The 11,744-nt window shown below is 31.6% G+C and overlaps 1 long non-coding RNA gene across 1 annotated transcript in view; it reads left to right on the plus strand.

Annotated features, from left to right (window-relative positions):
- The first annotated feature begins 9,665 nt into the window (after positions 1-9,665).
- Positions 9,666-11,744, plus strand: part of LOC143556760 (uncharacterized) — a 54,038-nt gene continuing 51,959 nt past the window's right edge. Inside the window, exon 1 of the long non-coding RNA XR_013139439.1 lies at positions 9,666-9,839. This is a non-coding gene — a long non-coding RNA (uncharacterized LOC143556760). The remainder of the gene's footprint in view (positions 9,840-11,744) is intronic.

Below are 11,744 nucleotides of genomic sequence, written 5' to 3' on the forward strand. Positions count from 1 at the left end.
CGTTTAATATTCGTGTGTTGATTATCGATCCGGGACTTGAATTAGTACTAACAACATATAAGATTATGTGTAAGTAAGATTTAATAAGCCCCAATTAAAAAATGTGAAGACTCACAAAGTTTACACAGCGTCCATAAAAGATCACCGGCTTAAGCTACGCCTAGAACTGCACCTTTGACCCGTTTTATATTTCACGTCACATGTAAAAATACACTAACTCATACCTTGAATTCGGGCCACGAGTTGGATTTAATGTATGATATTTACCTCGACAAAGCTTGTGTCTCCAAGGTCATACTTTTAATCCCTCTTGATTTAATGTAAACGGGTCAAAACCATCACTTTTCTATATTGCTAGTGTAAACATCAACTAACTGCTTGAATACTAATTAAACATACTACTAGCATAAATATAAACTATAAGGTCAAAAATCCCATATAAACATCATAATATGTAACCAAACACATTAATTTAAACTATGAAGATTATATAGTCATCCTCTTAATCCGTTACAACCTTATTAAACAATCTGCTTTAAATAACTATTTTATTTATAAAACACCCTTTTAACACACCGAACAACTTCACAAAAATCTATAAAATTCATCAAAAATCTATCAAGGAGTTAGCAAAGCTCTCACTGAAGATTATGTAAAACTTAAAGCGTTAAGGCCTCGAAACAACCTCTACAAATGAGTTGACCAAGTTGCTGTCAGCAACTATCTTTTGGACAAACCAAACGCAATAACCCATAAAACCATTTCAGAAAAATCTGTAAAAATTACCAAACATCCATTATGATGTTAGGAAACTTCTCACCAAAAATCGTTTAAAAATGAAATCATTATGACCTTTAAACAGCCTCTGCAGTGGGTTGACTCGGTTGCTGTCAGCAACTATCTTCTGGACAAACCAAGTGCAATAACGCCTCAAAACATTTCAGAAAAATATATAAAAATTACCAAACATTAATTATGGTGTTAGGAAACTTCTCGCCAATAATCAAGTAAAAATAACTTGATGAGGACCTTGAAAAAGTGTCTGCAAGTGGGCTGACTCAGTTATTGCAGCATGTGTAATTTGGTTTTGCAAGCACGATATAATCTCTTAATCAACTCTTTTTGACTCGAACCTTTCACAGGATCCAAAAATAATGTGTCGGGAATGTTGACACTAGATTTCACATAAGAAGATAACTGTTTAATACCTGAAATAACCTTTGAACCAGAACTGTGCACTATGAACGGTAACATGAACTATTCTTTATTCAATACATAACTTCCGCATATGTAAGGTGTAGGAATCAATAACTTTGTCCGTATGATTTGGCTAACTCTTGAACTCTTCTATCGACCCGTTGACCTCCAAGCTCCAACATATTAAGCAACAAGCATTCTTTAAGCTAGATGATGATATTAAAGCTTTGAACCAAGTTCTATCAATTGCATGAAATCAATTTTCTTCCCATTCTTCTACAAACACATTGATGCACACACACGCACACGCTTGCTTTTCTAATTTGGGTGTAAAACCCCATTCTTTATTTCTAGGTTTATTGGATTTTAATAATCCTTATTGACCGGTATTGGCCGATAATAATCTCTATTCATTTTATCCCCACCGGCGGTCCCAAATTTCAAAAAGTTGACCCCTAGTGGTCCCCTGTTAAAAAGGACTTGACGGCGTTATACTTTTTTCTGAATTTCAAACTAATTTTTTAGGGCTTTTGATCGGAAGGAGGATCAGATCGATTGATGTAAAACTTAACTCGAAATGGTAATCCAAACAACTTGATTTTTGTTAATTGGAAGTTCAAACACACAAATTGAAGCAAAAATCAAGTCATTTGGATCACCGTTTCGAGTTAAGTTTTACATCAATCGATCTGTATCCTCCTTCCGATCAAAAGCCCTAATAATTAGTTTGAAATTCAGAAAAAAATATAACGCCGTTAAGTCTTTTTTAACGGGGGACCATTGGAGGGCAATTTTTTTAAATTTGGGACAACCAGTGGTGATAAAATGAATATGGATTATTATCGGTCAATACCAATCAATAGGGATTATTAAAAGTCAATAAACCTTATTTCTATTATTATATATATTCTTTTACCCAAATCATTTTTTATTATTAACCGTTTAACCCCCTTTTAGTTGTGTACAAATGGTTATTTTATAGTTTTTATCAAATACTATTTCCACCTTAAATAAACTCGTTTCGAATGCCAGTATTTACATTATAGTATAAGTTATATTATATTAGAATCGGGATGTTACACTATATTAATTTTAGGCCTATGAGTGAAAATTGAAGAAGGAATCTCTGAAATCAGCTGTGAGTAATGAAGTCACTGATGCTGACAAGTTAAAAGAAAATTCACAAACAGAAAAGGTTTTCATTAATGTTGAAAAGGAAGCCGATACCACTATAAATTTAGTAAAAAAAGGTACTTCAAAGAAGAAAGATGATGGGAAAAAACGGAAGCGTTCCACAGGCAGAGATAAGGTAAATTTTATTATGATTATATAAAAATACTGTCTGGATCAATTTCTAAATGTTGGAACTTTCTCAGGTATCTAATACTGTAAAATATGATAAAAGCCTGGTTGGTAAAATAGTAAAAGTTTGGTGGCCTGCAGATAACATGTAAATGCTTTGCATCTTTTGATCAGAACTCATGTAATTCTGAACATACAAAATCCTTAAATTTATGTTGTGTTGCTTGTAGGTATTATGAAGGTGTTATTTCTGAATTTTATCCTGCTGAAAAGAAGCATAAGGTCATTAAACTGTTTTGTCGTACTTCAAATTATCTTTTGTTTGTTTTAGAAAGTTTTAGAGTTTTACAGGTCTCAATGTGGATGGAGATGAAGAGAAACTGAACCTGAGAACACAAAAATGGGAAATTTTAGAGGGATTTTCTGAACGGTATTATACGGTTAGAACATGTTGATTGGCGTGTAATGCTCACTCTAATAATATAATCTTGTTTGTGCTGATGTTGTTGAGTTGACAGGAGCAAAACACCAAGGAAATTGCAGAAGATAATAATGTTGAAGCAGCCACCACTGAAAAGGATAAAGACACTCAAAAAACTAGTGGCAAGTCCTGTGATACTGCAGCCACCACCTCCAAAGAAGCAGCAAAGTCAAAAAAAGTAGCAAGAAGAAGGGCAACGAGTCAAGGGGTAAAACCCCTCCCAGTAGCAGTAAATCGAATTCCAATGACGAGAAGACGGAGTATGACAAGAAAAAGTTACGTCTTGAAGATAAAAGGCTGAGGTTGGAGGCGGAGAAGTTGAGGATCGAAGCTGAAAAGGAGCGAAGTAAAATCTGAGGACGAAAGAATGAGATTAGAGGCTGAAAAAATGAAGCTTTCAAAGAAGGAATCAGATGACCGAATTATGATGATGGATGTGAGTGTTATGCCAAAAATGCAAAGACTGTATTTCGAGAAACTTCATAGGGAAATGATAATGAGATGCAATCATGGTTAAGATAATCAGCTTCAAAATCGTAGACTAGTACATATGATTTAGAATGTTTAGTTTATATGATGCCAACCAAATACTTCTATGTTTAATTTAGGTGTTACATGTGGAAATATTGCTAGCTATCATTTGGTGGTGGTGTTACTGCTATTATTAAAATATGAACGTTGTTGGCTCCCTATATAAATATAATTATGATCTGTATTGGAATTTGCTGATGGTGTACTTATTGATTATTATGTTGAGTTCTTTGACCTTATGCTTTGAATCATGTATCAGATAGTGAAAATTGTATAAAAACAATATTAAAAATAGGCATTAGAAAAAAGATATAAGACAAAATAGTCAATACTTAAATTTTGTAATGAAATAAACAGAAATAATAAAGAAAAGAATAGAAACATATTATATAACATGATAGTGATAATGATGAAAATGTGACATGTAATGCTTTAAAAATGACATTGTTAGTTGATTGTATTGATAATTTGATAGGAATGGAGAATCTATTGGGTTTGTGAAAGATATTTCTGGTTTGAACTCGGTTTAATGAAAATAAGAAGATAGTTGTGAACTTTAATGCAAAATGTATATAGTGAACTTCGACCTAAATTTCAAATGAATTGTCTTGAATATATACTAATATAAGAAAATCAAATTTTCAAGTCATATACACCTGGTTATAGTATTATAGAGATGAACCCAATCAAGTTCTTAACTGTACTTTTAGTTTTTTTTTTTATTAATTTTAAACTTAAAAATTGTACGTTACTAGAAAAAAATCAAGATCATAGCTAAAACCAATTGTTACGAAAGAAAAGGAAACTAAAAGCACATCAATTCTTGTATAAGTGTTGCAAAAATTTCGACTAGGCACCGACTAATCCCCGATTAATCGCTAGTCCATACTTAAAATTTTGGGCTAGTCAGCTAATTAATTGGTCACCAGTCAAATCTAGCCAAAATCGGTGGTTTCCGGCGAGATTCCGACCAAAATCAGCGATTTCCAGCATGATTCCGACCAAAGGCGAGGTTTCCACGAGATTTCAACTAATTTCCGTCAAAATATGTTTGTGCATATATAAAAATGTGTGCGTGCATATATAAAACTTAAAAATATACATTAAAGTCCGATCCGATTAATCGCTAGTCTACTAGTCTCCACCCCACCGCCCGACTAACGATTTTTACAGCACGACCATGGCATGGACAAAAGTTGCAAATTGGGTTGCTTTTACGACTTGGTTGCTACAAATTTAAGGGTTTTTTTTTTCAAACGATGTTACAGTCTTATCTAGGATAGGGGTGGCTCGTGAGACAGCGAAAACAAGTTAGGGTTTTAGGCTCACACTTAATTAAGGTCTCCAAGTCTAAAAAAACATTATATATAGATAATATTATAATGAGTAAAGTAAACTCAAAGTAACGTATTAGTGTGGTGACTGGCTTTGTTGTTACTGAAATATGAGTTATGAGTTAGAAACTTATTATAAGCAAAATTTATATTCATTATTTATTATCTATATCTATACTATATATAATATATCAAAGAGGGGCAAATTAATACACTACTTTTTAAGGGATTTACAAATAATATTGCATATGGTACAACCTTATAGGGGGACAAAATAGTCATTCTCACATTAAAACAAAACTCAACCGTTTATTTAATATATAGTTACAATATTCACCCCTTAATTATAATTAAATTTAAAGAATAATTACAACAATAACCCTTAATCTTTTACTTAAATCTTATTTTAATTTTCACTTTTAACCCAAATGCCCCTATGATTTTTAAACGTTAATAACTTTTTCATACGCTAATATTTTTTTAAAAATATTATACCATAAAAACGAGCATATTTTTATCTTTAATTTGAATATGATATTGTCATAGATTTTTTCAGTTAAAAAAATACATTTTATGTATGTGTGTTTCGGCCTGGTTTTGATAATTTTAAATTGAATCGTGAGCCAAACCTTTTGTAACAGTTTATTTGTCGTCGAAAACCAAGACAAAACCTTTGAAAGTTGAAAACAACTGGCCAAAAGTTAAATAAAAAACTAAACCGTCAAATCAAAAGATGAACGGTTTTAAGGTTTCAAACCGAACAATAAACACCCATAAACTTATTACGTAGTCTGCATTTCCCGCTGCATGGCGCGATCTTGAAAAAAACACAAAATCTTGTTTACATCATTTGAAACTATGAGAAGTACTTTGATTTAATGTACCAACATAATAAATTGATTGGATGAACACACGTTTGAAACTACACCTAACAAAATTTAAGATTGCAGAAGCCAAAAACATAAATTGTCTCACAATGCCTCTTGAAAGAAGCCCTAATAACTCCCTTTAGTCCTTTACAACTTCTTCTTGTTCTGTATCTATCATATGATACGTATTACAGGCCATGCAACCGAATGGTATCCTCTCTATCTCTATACCATATCTTTTTATTTGTATCTATACTAATAAACACTCTGTTCTTCCTGCTGCATTGTTATTACTTATTTTTATGTGTTCTATATATTTGTTGTGAGATTTCATTTAAGGTTTTTTTTCCCAGGTTAAGTTATGCTAGGGTTTAGAACAGTGATAGTAGATTAAGTTTGAATTGGCTTATTTTGTGGTTGGAGAACAATCGAATTGGGTGAAGATGGTGTCTTTTGATGTCTGGTTAGAGCAACAGCTTAAGGATGCAGGCAAACAGTTATCGCATCCCCCGAATTCTCTCCAGCTCCTCCCTGCTCTTGATGTAAGCCCCTTAAGCTTTTATCCGACAAACTAACAGTTCATGGACACCTAAGTGAACGAAATGTATTGTTCGAGAACATTTCACAAACGCAAACAATGTTTTATTTGATTTGGCATTGTCAGTGTCAACGGTTCGGTTTTTGTATTGCGTTCATATTCATATTCATATATGTAATTTACATATAATTTAATTGAGTTAATCGAACTCAAAAAAAAGTAGCAAGAAGACGGTCAATGAGTCAAAGGGTAAAACCCCTCCCGGTAGCAGCAAATCGAATACCAATGGCGAGAAGACGGAGTATGACAAGGAAATGTTACGTCTTGAAGATAAAAGGCTGAAGTTGGAGGCTGAGAAGTTGAGGATTGAGGCTGAAAAGGAGCGAAGTAAAATCCGTCAAGAGGACGAAAGACTGAGATTAGAGGGCGAAAGACTGAGATTAGAGGCTGAAAAACTGAAGCTTTCAAAGAAGGAATCAGATGACCGAATTATGATGATGGATGTGAGTGTCATGTCAGAAATGCAGCGACTATATTTTGAGAAACTTCAAAGGGAAATCATAGCGAGATGCAATCATGCTTGAGATAATCAGCGTCAAAATCGGAGACTAGTACATATGATTTTGAATGTTCAGTTAACATGTTTTAGGTGTTAGATGGAAATATTAGTGCTAGTTTTTGGTGGTGTTGGTTTTGGAAATTGATGTTGGTAAACTTATTAGTTATCATGTTGAGTTCCATTATGCTTTGAATAACCATAATTATATACTACTAGATTTTATCCCCCGTATTACGGGGTTGTTTTATATTATTTGTTTCTAGTATTTATTTATTTTTTGAATTTTTTTATTATATGAAAGTTATTAATAAACTTATGGTTTGATGATAAACTATTTCACAAATAAATGAGATGTTATTACACGATTAAAAAGTTATATGGGTTTGATGAGAATCAAGACTCGTTTATTTTTTTACTATAAAAAAAATTGTTTATTAATTATAAATAATATATATATATATATTTTTCTAAATAAATCAGATATTAATTTTTAGTATATCGCTACTTTATAAGATTTTTATATCAAATATTTGGTGAGATTAGTTTTTAATTTATTGAGATGTTATAACCCGTTTATAAATATATGGGTTTGATAAGACTCATACCCATGAATTTGGGTCAAATGCATGAGGATCCTCCATATAAAAATCAAGCAAATCTGGTGATTCCAAAAAAAAGGGGGAGCGACCACATCGCGACACATATGATTTCTATGTTTTCGTTTATATATATTATAGATAGATATAGTCATTAAGATGGTCAAAATTGTATTAAAACGATATTAAAAATAGGTATTAAAAAGATATGAGACTTGTAATGTTTTGAAAATGATGTAATGTAGATATAAGTTTAGTCTGTTTAGAGAATAATAAATCTTGTATGTATTGACATGGATGGAGAATCTATTATATGTATTGACGTGGATGGAGAATCTATTGGGTTTTTAGAGGATCATTATTGGTTTGATTCGGTTTAATAGAGACAAAAAGATAGTTGTTGAACTTGATGAAGATCGAAGATCAGGGAGGCTTTGGGCCATCTTCTATTCTATTAAAAGGCTATGAACTATTAATAAATGACAATTAAAAGGTAGCCTCATATTTGAACAATTATAGAGTTGTGGCTTCTCATCACGAGAGCATATAACAATAATAATACGCATGTATAGATGGAGAACCCATATCATGATTATAAAATGGAATTCTTTTATATGATAATTTTCATTTATGCAAATAATATTCTTTATTATTTCAAAATTAGTGTAGGTATACAAATAAAACTATTTATGAGTATGATCTAAATAATTACAAATAAAACTTAATCAAATTATATCTTTATCTATTAAAAGTTTACTAAAACAAACCCTATCTAAGATATTTTCTCTGCAACTTACTCGTCGTCGAAGAGAGAGCAAATCAAGCTCTCTAACCGAAGTAAAGTAATAATAAATATGTTGGCGACAAACGAAAATAATGGATATAAGAGCATTCTCAGCCCATTATCTATCATATCCATATAATTGCATTAAAAATCACAAGTTTTTCCCTTTCATGTTCAATTCAATAATATTTTTTTTATACATTTATCATTATTTTTTCTCGCTTATCTACACACAACCATTTTCAAAATATATTAAAAAAATTATGGGGTGAACTGTCACACCCCGACCAAAGGCGGCGGAACATGCCGAGGTGTAACGATTGCCCATAAGCGCATGACACTATTTAAAGCGACAATATTTAACAAACTCATTTCATTTCACAACATCGAAAATGTCACATAACCAAATATTCATAAGTCAAATACAACAAAATATAGCAAATCGAATATTGTTCATTTTTGCTAATATCCTAACGGTATTTGTGTCATTTCTTCACCAAACTCCATAATCAACCTAGATGCAAACCTGTAACATTTCATAAAATAAAGTTGTTAACACAAAGGTTGGTGAGCAATTCATAAGTTTGAACAATAGATATATAGTATGAAAAGCCACAAAACTAGTATACAAAACCATAAATAATAGCTATAAACTTGGATAAATTGACAATCGCTAATAGAATTACGTTAGCGCCACCTAGCTACAAGGGATTGCCAAGTAGTCTAGGATTTAATAGAATATCGTTAATTGCATTACGTTAACGACACCTTGCTACAAGGGGATGCCAAGTAGTCTAGGATTTATAGATTCCACCAACCGAAAGTGATAAACACATAGGCATATAAGCATAGAACACCAAATCAAGTAATTATTCAAGTAAAGTATACAACAATGTTTGTGGTTTAAGACTCAAGTATAAAGCATTTGATTTAAATAAGTATGAAATGTCACCCCAAAATAAAAGATAGAAAACGGGGTATGAAGTTACTCACGTTCAAGTATAAAACTTGATCGGTAAAAGAAGAATAACCGGATGGATGAAGTTTAATGAGCAAGGCCTAAATGACAATAAAATCTTGGATTTAGAATGGTTGTCTTGAAGATCTTTAAATAAAATAATTGTTGCAAAAAGTAAACAATTAAAGTTCAAGGTTTAAAATGTAACTATTTAAGAATTTATAATAATAATCCTTTAAAAATGTAAGTTTGCTCGAAATCGGGTTAAAGTATCTAACCTTAATATTTACTCAACCAATGTTAAGTAATAAGGTGGGAAAAATGCTAAAATGCAAGTTCCTTTGGGACAAAAATACCAAAACGGGTTTTCAACGAGTGTTCGGGTTGTCGATTCGGGTCTTGACAAATGGTCAAACCCAAAGTCAACTTTCCAACATATTAATTGTTATGAGATAACTCATTAAAATATACTAACACTTAACCAAGTATGTAAATCTATTGTTTAGAACTAACAACGCACGTTAAGCGAGTGTTCGGTTTTGTCGGTCCAAACTATGTGATGAGATCAAGTTGAATCCAACAATTCCAAGTACTTAAGAAAATAATTAAAATCAGTTTGTAAACTATTTTTAAAGAAATATACAAGTCTTGATAGCTAAAAACACACTTGTGTGTCTTAAGCGAGTAAAAGTCGGTATAGTTCGGTTTGGTTCGGTCTCCATCTCACAAATAGTTCATAGATGGTTTCTACATGCCCAAATATCATAGAACTTATATATTGGTTTATAAATGAAGAAAACTTAAATTTTACAACTAAAAAGTTAACTACAAGTCTTTTAAGCAAAAGTTTCGGTTTAGTTCGGTTTCCATCTCCCAACGAGTTCATAGATGGATTCCATATGCTTAATATCAAAGAACTTGTAAAAATGATTTTTGAAACTCAAATCTAGCAATAAACATGTTTAAACAACTATTTTAATAAAACTAGTAAACAAAAGTTCAGTTTCCGGTTTGGACTAGTTTCGGTTAAACCGAGGTTAGTCTTATACAAACCCACACCATGAAACTTGTAAATAAGATGAACAAACTAAAAAGGGTTAGAAGTTAGTCATAAGTGATATGTATAATAAGTTATGTGTGTGTAAATATATACCAAGAACACGAAGTCCCCCATGAAGCCTTGCCTTATGACATTCGAAACTTAACCAACCGGAGTCGGTGAAGTAACAAATAAAGGAAACAAGGGGTGTGTATTATATATGTTGTACCACCATATTCAAGTGTTAGTAATATTAGATGAACAAGTTAAAATGAAAGACTATACTTAGTTGACCTTAAGAAATAAAAGTAACAAAATGTTGAAGATGAATACTTAGATTTGAGAGAGATTTTGGAGAAGATGAACAACCAAAATGGTGTATGGAGCCTTGCTTTTATAATGGTAAGAGTATGATTTATACAAATAGGGTAAATATGCATGTGATGGTTGAAATGGTCAAATAAATTTTTGGTAAATGGCAACAATTGTCTCCAAAGTTTGGTTTAAGTCATTTTAAGGAGTTTTAAGGACCAAAAAGAATGTTTTAAAGACCCAACAAGTGTAAAACAATATTGTAACATAAAATCCATCATTTTGATTATATCATAAGCTTTGGTTTACAAAATGGGTCGGTTTACATGATAAACGAATACAAAAACGAATACAAACGAGACACGAAATTGACGAATGTCACATGAACTGTAGAAACCTATATAATATTTTCTCTCTCCTCTAGTCACAACCACTTATAATTATACCATATAATTTACAAACTCACTCACATAAATATATAGAACGAGTTGAGAATGCTCTATGGCCATTGTATGGTATCGATTATGGCAAGAGGTGTGATAACATAATCATGGCGAGAGAGCTACAACTGTGAGGGATGTCTCTAGGCATGGTTGAAGAATAACATTAATAAAGTCGTCAGTAAATTTTTAATTATCATATCAACATAAACAATAGAAAACATACGATTCAAATAACTATCGAGAGTTGGTAAATTTCCACCTATTGCATGTTGCCGGTTCAAGAACAATAATTGCTAGTTATGCAAGTGAATCTAACCAAGTTCCTTATTAAAAGATTTTCATTTATTGTCTTATTAAAAATACAATTTAAGTATATAGCCAAAACACACATTCTTTTTTTGTTTACATCTTAATAAATGTAAGATAATTCTCATATTAGATTGAGAAACATATGGAACAACGCGGTACGATCAAAATTTCATCATAACCATTCAACGACTGTCATTGAAGAGTCGTCGTAAACCTTCACCAATATATCTTCTATATCTAACGTGTTTTATCAATACCTTAGAATAAAAGAAATACCTGTCATTGATAGGTAGGTAAGGGTGATACAAGTATAAAATCAAAATCTACATATGAAAGAATAGTGATTTAGCAAGGAAAAAAATGTTAAATAATCTATGAAAATATTTACAATTGAAAACAAACTTATCAACACAACATTCCTTTACTTTTAAAAAATAAACCATTTTAGAAAAGAAAAGTTATACCCATTTTAAAAACCTTTTCACCTGTAAA

Source organism: Bidens hawaiensis, unplaced genomic scaffold (assembly GCF_021521415.1).
Source record: "Bidens hawaiensis isolate Kalapana, Puna unplaced genomic scaffold, B.hawaiensis_p1.1 tig00018720_1, whole genome shotgun sequence".
Lineage (NCBI taxonomy): Eukaryota > Viridiplantae > Streptophyta > Magnoliopsida > Asterales > Asteraceae > Bidens > Bidens hawaiensis.